Source organism: Thamnophis elegans, chromosome 2 (genome assembly GCF_009769535.1).
Source record: "Thamnophis elegans isolate rThaEle1 chromosome 2, rThaEle1.pri, whole genome shotgun sequence".
NCBI lineage: Eukaryota > Metazoa > Chordata > Lepidosauria > Squamata > Colubridae > Thamnophis > Thamnophis elegans.
In genome coordinates, this window is record NC_045542.1 from 165,973,150 (window position 1) to 165,995,695 (window position 22,546).

Below are 22,546 nucleotides of genomic sequence, written 5' to 3' on the forward strand. Positions count from 1 at the left end.
CTAGCTGCTGTTAAAACATTTACAATCAAATATTTCAAATCCTTGTTATATGTTTCTGGTATAATTCCCAATAAAAAAATCTCTGGTTTAAGGTCTATGTGTTTTTGTATCATTTTCTCCAACCACGTGTGGATTTTAATCCAATATCTTTTAGCTTCTATGCAAGTCCACCACATATGGTAATATGAACCTGGTATCTGATGACATTTCCAGATTGCATGACAATTCTATTAATTGTTTTAATTTATTTTTCATAATTATCTTTTATTTTAATTTGTTTAATACCAAACTTTTCATATTTTTATTTCCTTCATCTTTAAACAACCTTAATTGTCAAACAGATGCAAAGAAAACATGGAAACCCAACCGTATTTGCAATGAATTTTGAGCCTAAGAAACAATATTACTATTATTTAACTACTTTTAGCATTAGATGTTCCTTAGTATTTAGATCCGGTCTAAGGATGATAATGTAGCACTTGGGGATGAAGATGCAGCATAGCAGGCCAGCACTGGAGGCCAAAATGGAGAAGACCTGCACAGTCACCATGGACTTTCCTTTGGTGCTCAGGTAGGTGGGCAGGAAGGAGACCCAGACACTGCAAAAGACCAGCATGCTGAAGGTGATTGGCTTGGCTTCATTGAAAGCCCCAGGCAGATTCCTGGCCAGGAAAGCCACCACAAAGCAAATGGCAGCTAGGAAGCCCATGTAGCCAAGATTTACAATAAACATGGTGACAGAGCCTTCATTGCATTGGAGGATGATCTCTCCAGGCTGGGAGTGCAGGTCAGAATCAGGGAATGGGGGAGAAATTCCCAGCCACATGGCACAGATGATTATTTGGCCAGAAGAACAAGAAAGGATTGTGGAGTTGGTCAGCCTCTTCCCTAACCATCTCTTCACTTGGTTTCCTGGTTTTGAGGCCAGGAAGGCCAACACCACAGTGATCGTTTTGGCCAAGAGGGAAGAAATGGCAACTGAGAAGACAATACTGAAGATCATTTTTTGAAGAAGGCAGGTTGCTTGCCTTGGTTTTCCAAAGAAGAAAAATGTTGATAAGAAGCAAATCAGGAGGGAAACCAGGAGGATGTAAGAGAGGTCCCGGTTGTTGGCTTTGACAATGGGACTTTCTCGGTGTTTAATGAATATGATTAAAACAATACCTGTGATTATGAACAAGAACAGGGTAAAGGAGACTGTGATGATGCCCAAAGATTCTTCATAGGACAGGAAGGTTATTATTTTGGGGATACATTGGACATGATCTTTGTTCGGAAATTTATCATCTGGGCACATGGTGCATTCTTCAGTATCTGAGAAAACAGAAAGTAATATTTCATTTATACTTTCTTCTTTCACATTTCAACAAAGACTTTATTTGGGTGACAGCTGATACTGAGAGAAAGAAAATAATGGTAAGCAGAAATAGAAAATAATGGTAATAGATATAAAACATTGGTTTAGCTTCTCAGAGAAGAGCAACAAAGATGATTAGGGGACTGGAGGCTAAAACATATGAAGAACAGTTGGAGGAACTGGATATGTATAGTTTAATAAAAAGAAGGATAGCAGTGTTCCAATATCTTAGAGGCTGCCACAAAGAAGAGTTGAATGATATAGAATATAATATAAAAATATTTTACTATTGGAGATATTTGAGATGATGTAATGAAATGCTATGATTTCTTCTATGAATGCTAGTACCTGAGAGACCACCTCCTGCCGATTACCTCCCTTAGACCAATTAGATCTCACAGGTTAGGTCTCCTCCGGATTCCATCTGCTAGCCAATGTCGGCTGGCGACCCCCCGGGGGAGAGCATTCTCTGTTGCAGCTCCAGCCCTCTGGAATGACCTCCACGTGGAGATCTGGACCCTTACTACCCTCCCGGCCTTCCGCAAAGCCACCAAGTCCTGGCTGCTCCAGCAGGCCAGGGGGCTTGTAAAACATCCAGCCCCACGGAAATTGTGAATGTTGCGTTTTTAAAGTGTTGTCTTTGTCTATTTATCCCCCCCTTCCCTTGTCTATTGCGAGCCGCCTGGAGTCCTTCGGGAGTGGGCGGCATACAAGACAAATAAACTATAAACTATAAACTATGATGTAAATGATCCCAATACTAAATATATCTCGTGGAAAATGAAGGATAATGGTGATAGTCAATAAATGAGATACAATTATAGTAATGTACATAAATATATTTGATTTGATAATATGTGATTTTATATGAATTGTAAGTGATGACTATGGAAAGGATGCACAGAAACCCTGTAACCAATAGACACACTGCTTGTAGTGGAAGATGGTTTTATGTTTTTTGTTTCCTTTGTTTATCTTTGTCTAAAAATAAAAACTTTTTATAAAAAAAATCAAACCACGGGAGAATTCCTGAGGCCAAAACCACCCTTCATTATGAAACCCCATTTTGTAGTCAGAAAGGAACTGAGATCCTGTACTAACACAAAAAAAGTTGTTTTATGTCCATTAGTCAGGGAAAGTTCACAGTTGGTGCACAAGAAGAATCTCTGTGAAGGCCCCTCTAGCTATGGATGTCGTTGAACAGTAGTTGTAAGTCTAGGAGAACTCCCGATTATGCTGCACCTCTATCCATGGAAGGGTTTTTTTTCCCTTTCAGAAACACTGTGTCTGTGTGTGTCTGTGTGTTTGTACACACACACACACACACACACACACACTGGAGAGGAGAGTCATATTTTATCCCTAATAATGATCAATTAAGTGTATGCCCCTTCTCTCACAATGATCCCCTCTCAGTAGACTTTATGGTGAGTCCTCTGATTCTCTTCTCATGTTCCCTGAACCCAACTGCTCTCTCTCCATAGCCCTTCCATTTAGATCTTGGGAGGACTCCCATTTATATTTTATGCTTATTTAGATGCATAGTCTTAATCAATATTGACATATTGGTTGATTGATTGATTCATTGATGTATCCTTTGGCTAATAAGATAAAGTTGGTTTGGTGAGCAAAGATTGTTGAACAGAAATTATTCCTAAAGTTTCAAAGGATTCAGATGTTCCTAAGAAAAGCAAACATGGAAGAACACTTCCCAAATGACAATGTCATGGCCCCATCGGAGCCCAGTTCCTTAAAAAATGTAAATATGGAAGGACTGTCAAGCAAAAGTGAGATTTCCTCTGGCAGAAATAACCTTGCCCAATCCATCATGTCCTTCTATCTCTTCCTACACCACCCTTCAAGATCTTATTCTTATTCATCCTGTTATGGAAGAAACTGGCCATTTTGAAAATAAAGACCATAAAATAAAAAATTGTCAAGGTTAGATGTGTCTTTCGACAAGCACATTGATCAAAATGTTCTGGATGAAACCAGCATCCTCTCCTCAAGTGTCACCCACCTTCCTGAGTGGAGATGCTCCCCTCCGGACAAGGAATGCAGTCATAGCAGCAAACTGGGTATCCTTCCCAAGCCCGCTTCAGAAATCCAGGTTGACAACTTTTCACACATTTGGACTGAGGCAGAGACTTTGCAAAAAAGAAAAAAGAAATTCCAAACCAAATGTGTCAAGATTGAAAATCCATGGAAAATAGAAGCTGGCATGAACATTATTTAAGTAGTATTCTATGCTTCGCTTAGGTGAATACAAAATATCTCATTGTTTTTAAAAGGTAAAGATACTTCAATTAGTTTTTCCATTTTGTTTCTGGAATATCAAATTACCATAAAGTAATTTTCTACTTAATAATGGGGAGAATGGAATTGAGAAATTATTTTAGAATTAAGTGACTCCTAGTGGCCAAATGTCTATAGAGATTCTCAGTCATCCAAGGTTGCTTTTTCAAAAAGCAACTGGCCTTCCTTTGTTTTTCCTTGAAGAAGTTTTGCTTCTCAGTCAATAAGCTTCTTCAGTTCTGATTGAAGTTCAGTTCTTCAATCAGAGCTGAAGAAGCTTCTTGGATGAGAAGCAAAACGTCTTCAAGGAAAAACAAAGAAAATCCAGCTGCCTTTTGAAAAAGCATCTTGGGGACAACCAGTGGGTTCTTTCTCATGGCCCAAAGGTAGGTTGCTCCTGGTTCGGCCCAGATTGGGCAAACTGGTAGTAGCAGCAACAGAAGGTTCTGCCCACCCACCCGGACGCTTCTACACAAGCGCAAAAGCGTTGCGCGCCCGAACCGGTAGTAAAAAAATTAGCAACCCACCACTGTCATGGCCGTATTAACATGCATTCCTTAATTCTTTATAGATCTACAATTTTAAAGTATGATTACCTGTTCAATTAATTTTTAAAGTTTATTGTAAAGTTTTTTAAAATTTTATTACATTCTAGTTATTAAAATGGAACGGAACTGTGATGAAGAAGGAAACTTCTGGCTCATAGGACCTGAAAAGCTTTCTTTTTCACTCGTGCCCTTGTGACCTCTAGGCTGGAATACTGCAATGTGCTCTACATGGGGCTGCCCTTGAAGAGCATTCGGTGACTTCAGCTAGTCCAGAATGCAGCCGCGCAAGTGATTGTGGGTGCACCTCGCTTCACCCACGTTACACCTATCCTCCGCGAGCTGCACTGGCTGCCTGTCGATCTCCGGGTGCGCTTCAAGGTGCTACTTATCACCTATAAAGCCCTTCATGGTAGTGGGCCTGGGTATTTGAGAGACCGCCTACTGCCAATTACCTCCACTAGACCGATACGATCGCATCAATTAGGCCTCCTCCGAATTCCATCTACTAGCCAGTGCAAACTGGCAACTACCCGGAGGAGAGCCTTCTCGGTGGCTGCTCCGACCCTCTGGAACGAACTCACCGTGGAGATTCGGACCCTCACCACCCTTCAATCCTTCCGCGCCGCTTTAAAGATCTGGCTGTCCCGGCTGGCCTGGGGTTAAGATTTCAACCCCACCCGAATTGTGTGACTGTTGTGCTCTTTTTTAATATGTTGTATTGTTTCCATATTGGAATACTGTTTGTCTTCCCCCCCCTCCCTTTTTGAATTGTGAGCCGCCCTGAGTCCCCCCTAGGGAAAAGGGCGGCATACAAATAAAGGAAATTCAAATTCAAATTCTTCTGGACTACATAAAACTTTGCAATCTTTGAAAGTACTCCAGAACAGTCTCCAGATTAAGAAACAAAGTGGGGAAATTCTTAGGGTTGTTCCATTCATATGGCTGCCAGGCTGGTGAAATAATATTAAAACCAACTGCCTAATTTCTAGAGCTGTAGTGAGATGAAATGGAAGTGACATCATGAGAAAGTGTCCCTCAACAAAGGTAAGAAAAGAATCTTTTGGTGCAGTACCTGAGACATGAGTGTAAGCCCTTTGTCAGTAAAGGATATTTCTAAGATCCAGCTAAATATCCCAGATAATACCATGTTTTCCCAAAAATATGACCTACCCCAAAAGTTAGTTCTAGCTTAATTTTACAGCTGTGCCCAATAGAAGCGCTATCCCAAAATTAAGCCCTAACTAAGATTCCGCCCGCCCAGGGGTATACAATACAATACAATAGCAGAGTTGGAAGGGACCTTGGAGGTCTTCTAGTCCAATCCCCTGCCTAGGCAGGAAACCCTATACCATTTCAGACAAATGGCTATCCAACATCTTCTTAAAGACTTCCAGTGTTGGGACATTCACAACTTCTGGAGGCAAGCCGTTCCACTGATTAATTGTTCTAACTGTCAGGAAATTTCTCCTCTGTTCTAAGTTGCTTCTCTCCTTGATTAGTTTCCACCCATTGCTTCTTGTTCTGCCCTCAGGTGCTTTGGAGAATAGTTTGACTCCCTCTTCTTTGTGGCAACCCCTGAGTTATTGGAACACTGCTATCATGTCTCCCCTAGTCCTTCTTTTCATTAAACTAGACATACCCAGTTCCTGCAACCGTTCTTCATATTTTTAGTCTCCAGTTCCCTAATTATTTTAGATATAAGGAAGGGCTTTTCTTGGGGTTAAAGTCATGTTTCGGTGTTTGAGTTATTTTTAATCAGGGCATTATCCCCTATTGGATCAGTTATTACGATTCCATGTGAATTGAAAGCCTTGGACCACCTTCCTAGAGGAGAGGAAAACCTATTGACTATCCCAGTAGCATGAAAGACAGGAATAGATAATACTGTCCCGATCTCAACTGGTTGAAAATATCAGCGATATCAACCTCCCCAACCATGATATGCTAAATCTAACTTGCAATATTAATTTCCCATTGTGATTAAATGAATTCCCACCCAATCTTGGTTCATTTTCATTTTATTTAGTCAAAACCTGAATGTGGGCTCTGGTCACCAGAATAACTTCTTCTTTGATATTTAAAAGCAAGGAACAAGCCAACCTAAGACTATCAGCACTACAATCGCCAGTACCTGATGGCCTCTCTCTCTCTCTCTCTCTCCACTTTTATGGGGATATCAGATTGCAGAGGAAACCCCGAAGATCATGAGTTGTATCCTAAAAAATAGTCACCCAGCATCCCTTTAAAACTGTTCCATATTACAGTGTTGTGGCCCAGCAGGAGCTGTTGGAGCTGCCACCAGACTCCGACAGCGAGGGGCCCTATGAGTTGGCTCTGGAGGATGTGAAGGACCCTGGACAGGGTTCTGACTCCGAGCAGGGCGCAGAGAGACTGGTTTGCCACCAGGTGGTGCCTGAGCCTTGGACCAGTGGGGAGGAGACAAGAGAGAGTGATCCAGAAGCAGGCAGTGAGTTGTTCCTGGATGCCTGGAATCGAAGAGCTAATAGGCATCAGGAACAGTTAAGCAAGTACAGGAGGTAATTGTGCTCAGCTGGTGGTCATTAGGCTCCTGTCCAGACTATAAAAAGACTGCTTGTGCACACGCTCCTCTTGCAGAAGTCAACACATTGACTAAAAAGAACTTTTGTAACTAACTTGGCAGGCTGGATTGCTGCCAAGGTTTGTCTGAGTTGCTGCCAAGGTCCTTATCTGTTTGTTATGCTTGGCTTTCAGCCACCAAGATTTTGGTTTCTTGCTATTAAAGTACATTCTAGTTAAGCTTGTCTCGGCTTTCATTACTGGACAGAGGAATGGTTCAGAACATTACAGCATCTGAAGAACACCTTGGTCAGCTTTATCAAAGTCTTCCAAGTCAACTAAGAAAAATATAAGGATTTTCTTCCCCACATTGAAGTCTCAATAAAGGTCATCCACCTTGGTGACTAGGATTAGTGTCAACTCGCAAAGCATCCCTAGCCTGCTCTCAAGCTGCCATAGGCAAGAGTGGGGGAACTGATGGAGCAGTATGGCAACCACAACCAGAAGCACAGTCCATGCATACCTTTCTCAAGGCTGTAGCCTAGGTTACCTGTAACAGCCAGAGGGGCGTGATCTCTACAGCTCGAGAAAATGCTCCATTGGAGAATATGATTTATGACACACCCAGGAGGGAGGGAGGGAAACAGGGTCATAATTGGGCCATAACTTATGTGGGGTCAGAGCTGGCTCCACTTGGATGTATGCCAACATGTTGCTCCTAATAAATAACTGGATTTCTTTTGAAGCTTGGCTCAAGGCTCATGATTTAAATAGGGCATCTGTCAGAACCCTGACAGCTAGCCTAACTGAAATTTTTCCTAAGCCTTTGGGATCACCTACCTTGTTGAGTAACTTTAGCCTTGAAATAGCATCTTGGCTGATAATAAGATTCTGTCTTTCAAAACTCCCCAGTTGCTCTTTGATGGGATCTTCCTTGGAGAGAATCAAGAAGCTCAAGATGTTCAGATCTGCTGCTACCCCTCCATTTTTGTCCAAGTACAGTTTCCTCCATGAAAGATTGCAACATTCATTCTTCTCCAGAAAGGCATGGAACTAAAATGGGACACCAAGGATTTTAAAAGCAGAAAGTTTAATTTCTAATCCCATGTGGTCTTTTCATATTTGAATCTTTCTTGCACAGTTGACTAACTTGCAAGTATGCTTAAATAGGAAAAGAAGTGTTTTCAACAGTGAAAAATCATGGTTCAGCAACATAAGAGCCGAGGTGGCGCAGTGGTTAAATGCAGCAATGCAGGCTACTTCAGCTGACTGCAGTTCTGCAGTTCGGCTGTTCAAATCTCACCGGCTCAGGGTTGACTCAGCCTTCCATCCTTCCGAGGTGGGTAAAATGAGGACCCAGATTGTTGTTGGGGGCAATATGCTGACTCTGTAAACCGCTTAGAGAGGGCTGAAAGCCCTATGAAGCGGTATATAAGTCTAACTGCTATTGCTATTTGACAAGACAATACATGTTGACAAAATAAGTGTCAAAAGTAGTCAATTATAAAGGAACATGGTGGAGCAGGTTACAATTAAATTGAACAAATAAAGAAATAAAGAGATTATTCATAAAGTACTTAAAACAGGGTGATTGCCAGAAAATATGGATTTGTCAAAAAGAAAGTTGCAAGCTAATCTTTCTTTAGGGAGACAAAATGGGGAAACTTGATCAGAAGAATGTCTATGGAGAATCTCAGTCATTCAGGCCATGGATGTCCCAAAGGTGCTTTTTCAAGAGGCAACTGGACTTTCTGGGTTTTCTTTGAAGACGTTTTGCTTCTCACTCAAGAAGCTTCTTCAGCTCTGACTGGATGGTGGGTAATGGAAGGATTCTGCGAGGAATACAAATCCTTCCATTCCCCACTATCCAGTCAGAGCTGAAGAAGCTTCTTCGATGAGAAGTGAAATGTCTTCAAAGAAAAACAAGAAAGTCCAGCTGACTCTTGAAAAAGCACCTTTAGGTTGACCAGATGAACTAATTTTACTATATTCTAAGACTACATTAAATGAATCTTGAAAGGGGAAAAGTAGAAATCTCTCACCAACTACTTGCACAGCTTGAAAAGTTAGGATGGATCCTTTCTGAGTTTTTTTTTCTCTCTTTCTATTATGCCATTGTAGGCTCCTCCCACCCCAAATCTCATATTTCCTAGCCAGCATCACATATTACATATGTGTAATATTACACATATTACAGGGGCGTCAAACTCACAGCCCATTGGCCAGATCCCTCATATGCTGGCCACGCCCACCCCCAGTTTAGCGAAGGGGAGAAAGTTGTGACACATCACCTGATGACAACGTGACACCACAAGTTTGATACCCCTGGTCTAGTACATCACACATTTGTGCGATACTTATGGGTGTGATGACATTTTCTTAGAAATTATTTAAAAATGCATACATCCTTTTAAACATTACCAGTGTTTAATATCCAAACATATCTGTCATGGCACCTGCTCTTTGGAACTTTATGCCACAAGTAATTAAATTGGCCAATCATGTTGTTTTCCCTCTTTCTCCTTTAGATTCCTTCTAAAAAAGAACTAAGCCAGGAACATAGAAAATAAAATAATAAAGATGGAAGGGACCTTGGAGGTCTTCTAGTCCAACCCCCTACTCAAAGAGGAGACCATATACCATTCAGACAAATGATCATCCAGGTTTTTTAAAAGTCTCCAGTGATGGAGCATCTACAATTTCTGAAGGCAAGCTGTTCCATTGGTTGATTGCTATTAACATTAGGAAATTTCTCCTTAGTTCTAGCTTGTGATTCTTCTTGATTAGTTTCCATCCATTTCCATCCATCCAGGGGTGGGATTCTACCAGTTCAGACTGGTTCGGACCAGTTTGGGCAAACCAATTCACCCCAACGATCAGATGGGCCCACCCGCCTGCCCGTGCTATTTTCCTACCTTTTATCTTCTCAGCTGATTCACGGGGCAGAGCAGATTGCTGCGCGAATCAGCTGTGTTACATCTCCAAAGAAACCTGGAAGTGAAGATTTCGCATGATCACTGAACCGGTTGTTAAAGCGGGAGGATCCCACCACTGCATCCATCCCCATACCTGCCATGGCTGCAGCCTCAGGGGCCCCGACATGTCTTTGCTCTCCTTCCTTCTTCTCCTGGATCTGGAGGAATATGCAGCATTCAAGGTTTGGGCCATCGTCTTAATGACATTGTCAAAATGGTGGTTATATCGGATCTGGATACTATTCTTTTCCTCTTTGGTCTCCAGTGATGCTTTCTGGGTACATCTTTTCCGCCCTTTGACAGAGAAGATGTGTTTTGAAAACAAACATTGAAAAGTCTGTTCTTCAAATTGGGGTTTAATATAGAGATAAGATTCAAAGAAATCATTTGGCCTTTTCTTTTCCTGAAAAGCAAAGGTCCAAATGCTATGGATGTATTTGAGAGGCCTGTCTTTTTTTATTTTATACGTCCCCAAGGTGGTCATAATCCAGACTTTCCCTTCAATAGGTCCTGGTAAGCCGTCAAGCATTGAATGGAAAAGAGAAATTATGTCTAAAATGGGAGCATATTCTATGAAGTGAACAAAGACATTGACTTGTCTCCACATGGAGATTGCGTCCCTGAGGGGCCCTGTATATCCAGTTGTTGAGAATCGTTGTGATATAACAACACAAATTCCATTCCTCTCAAGCATAGGAGTAAAAGTTCTCATGAAATGCTCTCCATTCCCTGTGTCTAAAGCAAAGACGCCAATCACGGTCCATCTGAAATGGAGGAGCAGCTGGACAATTCCTGGATAGTGGAACCCAATTATGGGGAACATCCGATGGAAAAAAGGGAATTGACTTTTATCACTCAGAGCCTCTGAAACAATTTTATCACTGAGCTGAAAAAGCAACAAAAAAGCCCGTGTCATATTTGGGATCACATCAAGCCCAAAATACATTTAATAAATCCAACTTGGTTCTCCTGAATATATTAGGATAGTTTATTGTTGATTGGTTATTAGTTTGTATCAAGATATAGAATGTAAAATACAGGATGCTAATGAAACAGTATACACAGTATAAATATAATGAAATATACAAATTAAGTAACAAAGAATAAGAATAAAGAATGAAAAACATATTTCTGTGCCAACCCTACAATTGACTGTAATCAGACTCATGTATGAAGATCTCAACTGAGCTGTGTTCTTTAAATAAAGGGTCGGTCATGTTATAGATAAATTTTAAATTATTTTTTTAAATATATTTTTATTATTTACATATAAGTATATTGAATACTGTGATTGTCCTAGCATTTCACTTGCCATAAAAACCAAAGTGAAAAAATAACATATATACTACTTAAACAGTGCTATTGTTGTACAATTATTTTTGACCATCAAATTCATTCTAATACCATGGTGCATATATAGTATCTCATTCCAGGTCTCCCTACCCTAATTTTTTCATATTCCGACTTCTACTTCATGTTTCTAACCATTGATAAAATCTGTTCCATGTGTCATAATATTCTCTCTCCTTTGTCTTTTATTTTTAATGTTAGTCTATCCATTTCTGCACAGATTAATATCTTCCTTATTACAGTATCTCATCCTCTGAAGGGGTGTTTTCACTCTTCCATTGCGCACATTCTTGCTGTGGTCAGGATGTGTAGTATTAGTTATATTGTTCCTTTATCATAGCCATTTCTTATAATGCCTAATAGAAATAATTGTGGCTTGAACTGTGTACGTTGTCTAACCATTTTTTCTAACCACATATCAGAGGTGGGTTGCTTCTGGTTTGGCCCAGATCGGCCGAACCGGTACTGGCAGTGACAGGAGGCTCCTCCCACTTGCTCAGACATTCTGCACATGCGAAAGAAGTGGTGTGCGCATGAGCATGAGTAAACCGTAGTGCCGGGATTTGAAACCCAACCTCTGAATTTGTACCCAAATTTCTTTGCTTTTTTACAGGTCCATCACATATGGTAGTATGTGCCTGGTGTTTGGTTATAAATTTTGAATTCTGATTGCACAGGAAATATGTTGTTTCAATAGAGAACTAGTTAGGTCTAATGGTTAAGGTGCTTACCTAGGCATATTTTGACTTTGATTTATGAATAATAGTAGAATTTCTATCACATACTAAGCAAGTCTTGTCAATGTATAACAAAGTGTTATATTTATTTAGTGTCTCACACACTTCAAGATGGTTCATTAGCTTGGGTAAGTCATTAATATCTAAACTGATTAAGAATAAATCAAGTAAGAGTCCAAATCCAACACATAAACCCCAAGACAACAAATCAAACAATGAGGATAGAGGTGGGTTTATTGAAACTTGGTGGGATGGAATCTAGCATTGGAACATACTAGAAGGATATCATTTATCAAAAAGAAACAGATTCAATAAAAGAGGAAGAGGAGTTGCATTGTATGTAAAGAATTAGTACATCTCAACAGGAATACACAATACCAAGGATGAAAACCTTCTCGTATGCCTAGCTCAGAGATATATCCCTCCCCATTGTGTATCTCAATCCTCAACCATGACATCTATAATGGCCGTAGTGAAAAGCAGCTCTTGAATTCCATAAAGAAGATACGGTTTGATCTATCACTCATCCACTATCACCCCGCTCACTTTATCACACAGAGTAACACACACACAAACCTGTGGGACTTTGTAGGGGCCTACTAAGGTCGACATCTGGATGGAAATATCGCTGGAAGCTCCATCAAGAAGAGCCAAAAGGTTGTCCTTCTTTCCACAGCTGTAGTTGGGAACGTTGGCTTCTCCAGTAGAGAGCATGTCCAGCAAGGCATCTGAAGTAGCAAGTGTGTTAAAATAGTTGTCATGGATATTGTAGGCAAGAGTGAGATTGTGCAGGAGCTTTGGAGTCTTGTTCACCACTTGAATGGCAAAAATGAAGCGGAGGATTCTAGACTTATTAGTAGATAAACTACTGTAAAAAATATTCATGTTATCAGCAGCAGCAACAAAATAGTTTAATTATTTACTGTATTCCTCTGTCTCCAAAATCCTACTTATTGAATCTTATTGGTCAAACCAGAAGCAAATTATGCTCAAGAATCACTGCATAATTTTTAGGAGTGCTGAGAAGATGGGATGGAGAATTTTCAACAGGGTTAATAGTCACAAATATATTTGTCATAGTTGCAAATTTTTATTTGCCCGATAATCAGGATTCAAAAATCATTCACTCATTAAGGTAGAACCACCACAAATGGAAGAGGATGTTTCATAAATTACCCAGAGAAGAATCTCTTAACAAAAACATTGTCCTTTATTTCTATAAGGATCAGACATTGAAGAGCAATGAATAATTATTTAAAAAATATGGAATTGGGCTGGGCAGGGGCAAACCAATTTCATTGTATACGTGATGTACAATGACAATAAAGGCTTTGGACTACAACCAGTTCCATAACTACTTTAAATAAAAGTTCAAGAGATGAACTCAGAATTGGATGGAGAGTGGAATGTAAGCTGCACTTCATTTAGAATGCTTTTTGCCCCAAATTTGAGAAGTTGAGTCACATCTAGAAAATTAAAGAGGGAAAGCTATGGAAATGAAAACGATGCAAGAAATTAGACAAGGTCCTGCAATATAGGAGCAAGCAAAATGAGAAGAAAAGGAGGAGAGTGTTAGAACTGCAAACGGAGGGAATGAAACTCCATCACACTGAATGACTTACAGGTGAGACTGTTTCTCAGGAGTCATAGTGAAAGGCAATATCACATGAGGTATCTTTGTTGCGGTGGTGATAAAACTAAACAGGTGGTCTCCTGGCTTGTAATAACTCCATGGCTTTTCTCCATCCTGGTGCTCAAAGTTCAGCAGGCACTTCTTTCTAAGCTTCCCAGAGACAGCCTGGGAGATCAGCAGCATCAGAAGCAGAAGCAGGAGCTCCATAATTCATGGAATCAGTCTCCTTTGTGTTTCTACATAAGAACAACAAGAAGAGTTAAAAGAATTCCAAGCACTCTCACAAGAGGGAAATGCCAGTGGCTTTCCTGATTCAGAAGAAGACAACTGAGCTTCCCTTAGAAAGGAGAGAAACTACATTCAAGAGCAAAGTCCCTGCCTGTCCACACACAGCATGACCTGAGGCATTTATCTTTTTCTGACACAAGATCCCTTCCATCTTGCTTCAGTCTGATGTTTACAAAACTGGAGAAGTTAGCAGAAGAGGTCTCAGAGACAAGGAGGAGGGTAATTACAGTGAGAATCAAGTTCTCCTCTGGGGTATCTAGAACTTCTTTGGGACTTGATGTCCAGAAGGGCAGCTGTAGGAAAGGATGTTAGTGAAAAATAAGACACACCCATTGGCCAGTGCTCTATAGTAGATTTTCTTCCTGTCAGGACATGGTCAAAAAGTGATGCTGTAGGTAGATAGTTCAATGTTTCATTACCCAAACTTGGTGACATCATCCATGCACTGATGATGTTACCTAGTTTGGGTAATGAAGCATCTCCAAGAATACTACCAAACCAGAGGGCACCAAGGACCTTCAACCTGGAGCTGCAGATATTCTCCTTTCTTGGTACTGTCATTTCTGTCTTCCACCAAAGCTGGGCTAAAAGATGTGCCTATGTTGGCCAGTATGGTCTATCTGCAGCTTCCAATGTGTAGGATGCTACAGTCACTGATCTAACTGCCTACCAATAGCTCAGGTTATTCCATCACTCCATGCTTTTCTGGGCTATTGAGGGAGCAAATTGGGATTTTATCTTCAAAACATGCTTTACAGAGGCTCCTGGACAGTTTTGGAAAGCATTTCACATTATTTTTCAGCTGCCCCCAATGCATAAATCACCCACACTTCATTCTCCAGGGCAACCCCTTTACTATGTTGAATCCACTCTCACAAAATGCCACTTTTCACCAAAATGGGGCCATGTTTTTCAAAAAAAGGGGGGCATGAACAGCCCTTAGGGGGCTTGTAGAGTCTCCTGGGGGATGGGGGGCAAAAACGAGCAAAAAACAGCCCATTTTTTGCAAAAATGGGCCCATTCTTTAAAAAAATGGATAGCCCTTAGGAAGCTTGTAGAGAGCTGCTGGGGGCTGTGGGGGCAAGAAACAGTCTGTTTTCACTCATTTCTGCCCTCCCCAGCCCCCAGGAGCTCTCTGAAAGCCTCCTACAAGCTATGCACAGCTATTTTGGTGAAGGGGCAGAGTTTCAGTGTATTACACACACCTAGATTTTCAGCCTCTTTTTGAGGGAAAAAGATGCATCTTATACTCCGAAAAATATGGTACTTCCCAGAACATGCTTCAGGAGGTTCTCTGTGAGACTGGGCATTTAATGAACAAGCCCCCGCTACTTTATGGAAGTGGTTATCTCCTGGTTGCCTGGAACAGGCTGGTTAGGAAACTTCAATCATCAATCAATCAATCAATCAGAAGAGAGCTGTATGGGACTTTGGCAATCTTCTAGTCCAACCCCCCTGCTCAAGCAGGAGACCCTAAATCATTTCAGACAAGTGGCTGTCCAGTCTCTTCTTCAAAACCTCCAGTGATGAAGCACCCACAACTTTGGATGGCAAGCTGGTTAATTATCCTCACTTTTACGAAGTTTCTTGGTTCTAGTTTGTCCACTCTTTTGACTGGCATTATCTGATTACTCTGCCTAGGGCAATGCTAAATAGGAAAATTTACTCATTGTTTCCTAGAGAATGCCAGGCTAAGTCCTGTTCTCTTGAGAGATATCATGTATATGTTGACCTCCTTGTGGTCAAACTGGGAGAGGAGGACTGTGAGGAAAATCAATTCCTAAATGAGTGGAATTGATTAAATCAAGTTGATATGAAGAGATATAAGGTTAAAGTTTCTTTTTTTTTAATTAAAAAAATTTTTTTAATTTTAATTTAAAACAAGTACAACATCTTTCTTTACATGCTATAGAAAGTGTGTCAGTCGGTCACAAATAAACTTTCGTACATCTCCTCCACAATCAACAAACATAACTCATGTTAGCTCAGGCATTTTAACTCAGATATTCATACATATCACCATCATCATATATCCATTTTCATTTGACTGTAATTATTATTTAAAAATATTGATAATAATAATACTCTTAAACAATACATGCCCACACCAGTGGGAAAAGAAAAAAATCAAAAAGAAAAAGAAAAGAAAAGAAAAAGACAAAAAGAACAAAAAAGACAGGAAAGAAAAGACAAAAACAAAAAAAATAAAAAAAAGAATACAGGTATATATTATTAAAAAAAGTATATCAGCTGGTTACAACATGTTTTGGTGCATCTCTTCCATTAATTCATATTAATTCAAATATCTTAACTCAAATGTTTACCATATTGACATCATTATACCTCCACTTTTAGTTAACTACAGTTATTTAAACATCCTTCATCCTTAACTATGCCAAAGATTTAATCCATAACCACATGCTGACATTTCATTTACTTGTTTGTAAAATCCTCTATTAACATCAAATCTTCATATCCTATTTTAGCTGAACATCCATAATATTTAATACCAATAGCAGTAGACTTATATACCGCTTCATAGGCCTTTCAGGCCTCTCTAAGCGGTTTACAGAGAGTCAGCATATTGCCCCCAACAATCTGGGTCTTCATTTTACCCACCTCGGAAGGATGGAAGGCTGAGTCAACCCTGAGCCCGTGAGATTTGAACCGCTGACCTGCTGATCTAGCAGTAGCCTGCAGTGCTGCATTTAACCACTGCGCCACCTTGGCTCTACCAAAAATTCCATCTTCCATGCAGTATAATTTATTATCATTCTCCCTTCTTTATGTAGTTATATCGTATATCATAACATTTTCCCCATATTAATTAACATTTCACTGTATATATTTTATTTTATTTTTTAATAGTGATAATTATTGTAATTAATAACCTTTATATATAGTCCAAAAGTATTTCCAACCTTCCTTTCTCATACCCAATTATTATTTATCATATCAACTCCACATTATATACATTACTATCAATATCAATTATTATTCAGCTATATCTATTACAAATAAGAGTAATTAGATTTAGCTAATTTTAAGTTGTATTCTTCCATCTGTCAGCCTATGTCTCTCTAATAACAAAACCTTCTCAGTCCTATTGCCATTCGTTGAATAGATTTACCAAATGTTTTTATAAGCAAGTCCAAACAGGGATATCTTCACACCTTTTTGCTCAGGATGTCTCTGATGAGATAATAATGTTGTCCCAGGCTTGTTAAACTTTTCAAATTGACTTTAATTCTCAAGGGTGGAATTAAGAAATCTGCCAATGATGTTTCATAAAGTGTAGATTCTTTAATACTTCTCATTTCTCCTGCGCTCTGTCTCTTAAAATGAATCTTCTGTACTGCCCCCCTTTCCAGCATTGCATTTCTTTCTTCATCCGAGATAGACCAGATGTCATTTCTCACATTTTTCATTTGTATTTCAGGAACATTCAAACATTCAACGTTCTCACCTTTTCCTTCATATTTTAATGTCAAATAATCCAGTTTTTTTTTCAAATCTTTGATGTGAATCAAACAGCTTTTGAAATGCAGAAAAAAGTATTTGAAATGAGCCCTTGGGAATATAGATCGACGCCATGTTGTGACGCAGTTAGAGACTCTAAGATATTTGCAAGTAAAAACACGCTGGGAGCTGTGCGATCTTATCTGATCTTAGACCAACACAGCCAAGCAATAAAAGTGTCGGATCGTGAAGGGCCAATTTGTAGTAGGTTAGTTTTACAACCCACTTAGAAAGAGTCAGGGGGGAGTGTTGAAGAATTCCTTAAAGCGTTTAAGAAATAGGGTAACCACCGGCCATAAATCCATTTAAAAAAAACCAATTCGCCGCTAGATTCTTCTGTTCTTTGGTTTCAATTAGCTTAAATTTTAGTGCGGACCATCTCTCTTTGAGTAATAAAATCAGCTTACCAGTTGAATCCACTTTCACCATTCTTAGGGGCAACCTGCAGTTTCGGTTAGCATACAGCTAATCCAGAAAGGAGTTGGCAGAAGGGGTTAATTCCAAGTCCCCCAGAGACTTTGCGAACGTCTCTGAGGTCACTGGATCTCCCCTCACATTTCACTGTCTCTCCGGGACAGCTAGGGTCCGACGACCCGTCCAAAATTCCTTCGGAATAGGGGAATTTCAGGAGTAGCCTGAAACTCTGTCTTCTCACTGCTAAGCCCCACCTTCTTTTCCAAGGTTAAAGTTTCTTATCCCATTAGAACAACCCCATAGAGTTGCAATGGGAACTGTTTTCTTTTGGGAGTCTGGCATCATCAAATTGGCCTGCAGCAAATAAAATGTGTATTATATAACTCCTGGGGCATTCATTAGCCAAGACCTAAGAATAGGGACAGCTAGAGACCAACAGAACAAATGTAGAATTGTTACTAAAATGTTTATTAGAGGATATCTCTTATTATCTCACCTTGTTCCATCTTCTTCTTTACTGAAAATGTATAAAGCTTTCTTAATCCTTTGTTCTTGGCTCTCTTGGCATTTTGGCCAGGAGCCCTTTTCCTTGGGGTACCCCAATAAAAAGCAAGCAGAACCTGCACCTCGTGTCTGCCATCTTTCATTGGCCTCGGCCCTAGGCTCAGACCCAAATTGGGGACAACAGTATTATATCTACCTGGAAAGAAGTAAGCAGTGGGGTACCACATCTTAGGCCCAGTACTCTTCAATAGCTTCATAAATGGCTTAGATGAGGGGAGGAAGGGAACTCATCAAATTTGCAGATGACACTAAACTGGCCGGAATATCCAATACCTCTGAAAACAAGCTCCTGATCCAAAAAGGTCTTGACAGACTTGAACAATGGGCTCTATCCAACAACATGAAATTTAATGTAGAGAAAAACAAGGTTCTACACCTAGGCAGGAAAAACCAGATCTGTACAAGTACAGATTAGGTGAAACGTGGCTCAAAAACAGTAACTGTAAGAGGGACCCTGGAATCCTAGTAGACAATCACTTAAACATGAGCCAGCAGTGTGTGGCAGCAGCCCAAACTGCTAATACTATCCTTTTTTATATAAACAGAGGCATAGAATCAAAACCACATGAATTATTAGTGCTGCTTTAAAAAAGCCTTAGTAAGACCAGGCATACTGCATCCAGTTTTGATCACCAGGTTACAAAAAAGATATTGAGATTTTTTTTTAAAAAAAAAGTGCAGAAAAGAGCAACTAAAATGATTAATGACTTGGAGATTAAAACATATGAGGGACTCCCACAAAGGGAAAGGGTGCATTTATTTTCCAACACACCAGTGGGCAGGACAAGAAACAATGGATGGAAACTAATCAAGAAAAGAAACCTGGAATTAAGGAGAAAGCTTGATTTCAGAATTCTGAGTGCTTCATCACTGGAGGTTTTTAACTTGGGCCTTCAGAGTTGTGCCTGTTTCTCAAGGTCATTCTCACCTACTGTCTATGGAGACTTTCAGTCATCCAGGTGATGGTTGTCCCAAAGGTGAATTTTCAGAAAGCAACTGGACTTTCTTTGTTTTTCCTGAATTCATTTCATTTCTCATGCAAGAAGAAGCTTCTTCCGTTCTCTGACTGAAGTTCAAGACCTAAAATGGACACCTAACATAAAAAACATCATCAAAAAAGCACAACAAAGAATGTTCTTTCTGTGCCAACTCAGGAAGCTCAAACTGCTGATACAGTTCTACAGAGGAATTATTGTCATCTGCACCTCTATAACTGTCTGGTTTGGCTTTGCAACCAAACAAGACAGACAAAGACTTCAGAGGATAATTAGAATTGCAGAAAAAACAATGGCTACCAACCTGCCTTCCATTGAGGACCTGTACACTGCACGAGTCAAAAAGAGGGCTGTGAAATTATCTAGAGATCCCTCACAACTTGGACATATATTGTTTCAACTGCTACCCTCAAAATGATGTTTTAGAGTGCTAGACACTAAGATACAAGAACAGTTTTTTTCCCCGAACTCCATCACTCTGCTAAATAAATAATTCCTCCACCACTGTCACATCATTCACTAAGGCTGCATTACTATTAGTCTTCTCATCATTCCTGTCGCCCATCTCCTCCCACTTATGACTGCAGGACTGTAACTTTGTTGCTTGTATCCTTATGATTTATATTGATATAGATTGTTTCCTGATTGCTTATTTGTACCCTATGACTATCATTAAGTGTTGTACCTTATGATACTTGACAAATGTATCTTAGGGCCTTTCAGACAAGGAGCAAAGCAGGGACCACCCCATATCTGAGGGAATGATGTTCGATAAAGAAAGGGCCAGTGTTAGGTAAGCTCCCCGTTGGGAGAGCGAGTACGTTCAGAGAAGCATTGTGAGAGTTGTGTTGGAGAACACACAAACCAGCATATAGAGACACTGCAGTTTAGTTAGGCTTTTACTTTCGTGGAAATAGAGGTATCAGAGTCCATCAAACAGTCCAAGTCATACACGGATAAGACAGTCAGTCATTAATGTCTTTCAGTTAAGGAATAATCCAAATAACATAGTCCAGTATCATATAATCAGTTCAGTACTCAAAGCTTGCTAGCAGTTGCAAAACTTACAATAACTCACGGCACTTTCTAACAGCCAACTTCCAAAACACTCAGATCAGATCAGCCCAGCATCTAACGAACAGAGAGCTAACAGTCATTCTGGCTCCTTCTTATGGCCGATTGAGGAAAATAGCAATCAATCACATTTTACAGTATGATTTAAAGAAACTGGTGCAGCATTGCTATATGATTTATATGTTGCCAACCCAACCGTTAGATTATATTCCTAATAGGCCACCACCAAAAAGGTCCTTTGTCATGGTCCTACTATATAACAATCCCTAATGGGACTCATAACATGGTTTGCCTTCCTACCCTGGTAGGCCAGGTGAGTATAATAGGGGAGAGTTGGTCCTCCAAAACCTAGTCCCAAGCTTTGAAGATGATAATCAGCACCTAGCATTGTACTCAGAATCAGATTGGCAGTCAGTGCAGCCTCCACAGAAGTGGCATATGTGCAAATCTAGGCTTGCCACCAAACTGTTTGGGTACTGCATTCTGAATTAGCTGAAGTCTCCAAGGGCATCCCTATATAGAGCACATTACAGTAGTCTAGATGGGCAGAGATAGGGGTGCCAGTGACTATGAGTAGGGATTGTTTGTGCAAATAAAGGCACAAAACTGGCACTTGTGCAAAGGCCCTCGTAGCCACAATTATCACCTACTCTTCAAGCAGAAGTAGCGAGTCCAGAAGACACCCCCCCCCCCAGATTATGCACCATCTGTCTGGGCCAGTACAATCCTATCCAAAATCAGAGATGTCAATTCAATTCATGAACCAAAGAACTCCAAATCCAGAGCCGTTCTATCTTGACAGGGTTCAGCTTCGACCTATTACTCCCCATCCAGACCTCAACAGCCTCCAGGTACAAAGGGAATGTGGTCACAACATTACTTAATTCATCATGGGCAGAGATGTATAGCTGAGTATCATCAGAATAAGGATTGATATATCACCACATGGTGATGGCTTATCTGGCAGTCAGAACAATGAATCAGTGCTTCAACTTGCCTCCAGAAGTTGTGAATGCTCCAATACTGGAAGTTTTTAAGAAGAGATTGGATAAGCATTTGTCTGAAGTGGTGTAGGGTTTCCTGCCTAAGAAGGGGGTTGGACTAGAAGACCTTCAATGTCCCTTCCAACTCTGTTATTCTGTTATAAAAAAGCAATTTTAAAATCAGCTACAATTTATGGTTAGTATATGGAGATCTAATAAAAAAAGAAAATCACAAACAGGCCCAACTCTTAACATTAGGCAGTATTCAAGGTTACTGGTTGCTTCCTTGGTATTAGAAGACAATCAGCAATAAAATTAAGTGACCCCAACCTAGAATGGAAGACTCCATTCTACATATCCTTTTATCTATGGAGTTATGGCTTGTGTCAGACCTGGAAGTCATTTTTTTACCCTTTTGGGTTTCAGCCCTGCCACATTTTCTTCTGTGGGAAAAGGGGAGGGGAGATTATACAGAGTATGGGTGATATGTAGCCATAATAACATTCCTTCTCAGAAAGTCAAGGTCACTTCTGTCCCTGCACCTGGACGGATTTGAATGGGAGGAATCTTCCTTCATGGCAATGATCGATTGGATCATCTGATAGACCTGTTGGTGTTGGGGCAGGTCTTGAACTTTCAACTAGGTGGAAAAATCTGGAAGCTTTCAGATTCAAGTTTCCGCAGATGTGCCAACATGGCTCCCTTAATTAATTGCAACTTTGAGCAATACTTTGCCCTAGACTCTGATTTACTTTTGAGTGCTATTTGGAACCCTGACATTAACCCAAATTTCTCTAATAAAACGGAAATTTGAGGAAACTCAAGCCTTGGAGTCTTCTTTTGTTGGGGGTGTTACTTGCAACCCTGACAGCTTGCTTAAGCCTTACATATCCCTTTGCCTATAGGGTTATACCTTTACTTGAGCCTACATGTTCTTTTTCCCTACTTGTGATTTCTGCAGCTTATCTTATTGTTGCCATATCTTGTGATTTCCTATCTGGATTTGAGTATGTGTTGTTACATTTCCTCCAATTCTACTGACATGCTATACAGTCACATTCATCTGAGTTATTATTATTCTTTCTCAGGATGGGAGCATACTGTTTCTATAATGGATGGTCCATCACTCTGGAGATAAGACACTAAGTTGAAGGACAGAAGTTAATTCTTTAGCATTCAACTACCTTCCTGCCACATCACTTTCTGCACGTGTCCTGACAGGAAGGACCACAACCACTACCAAACAGTACTCCCAGGGGCATATCTCTGGTTTTTC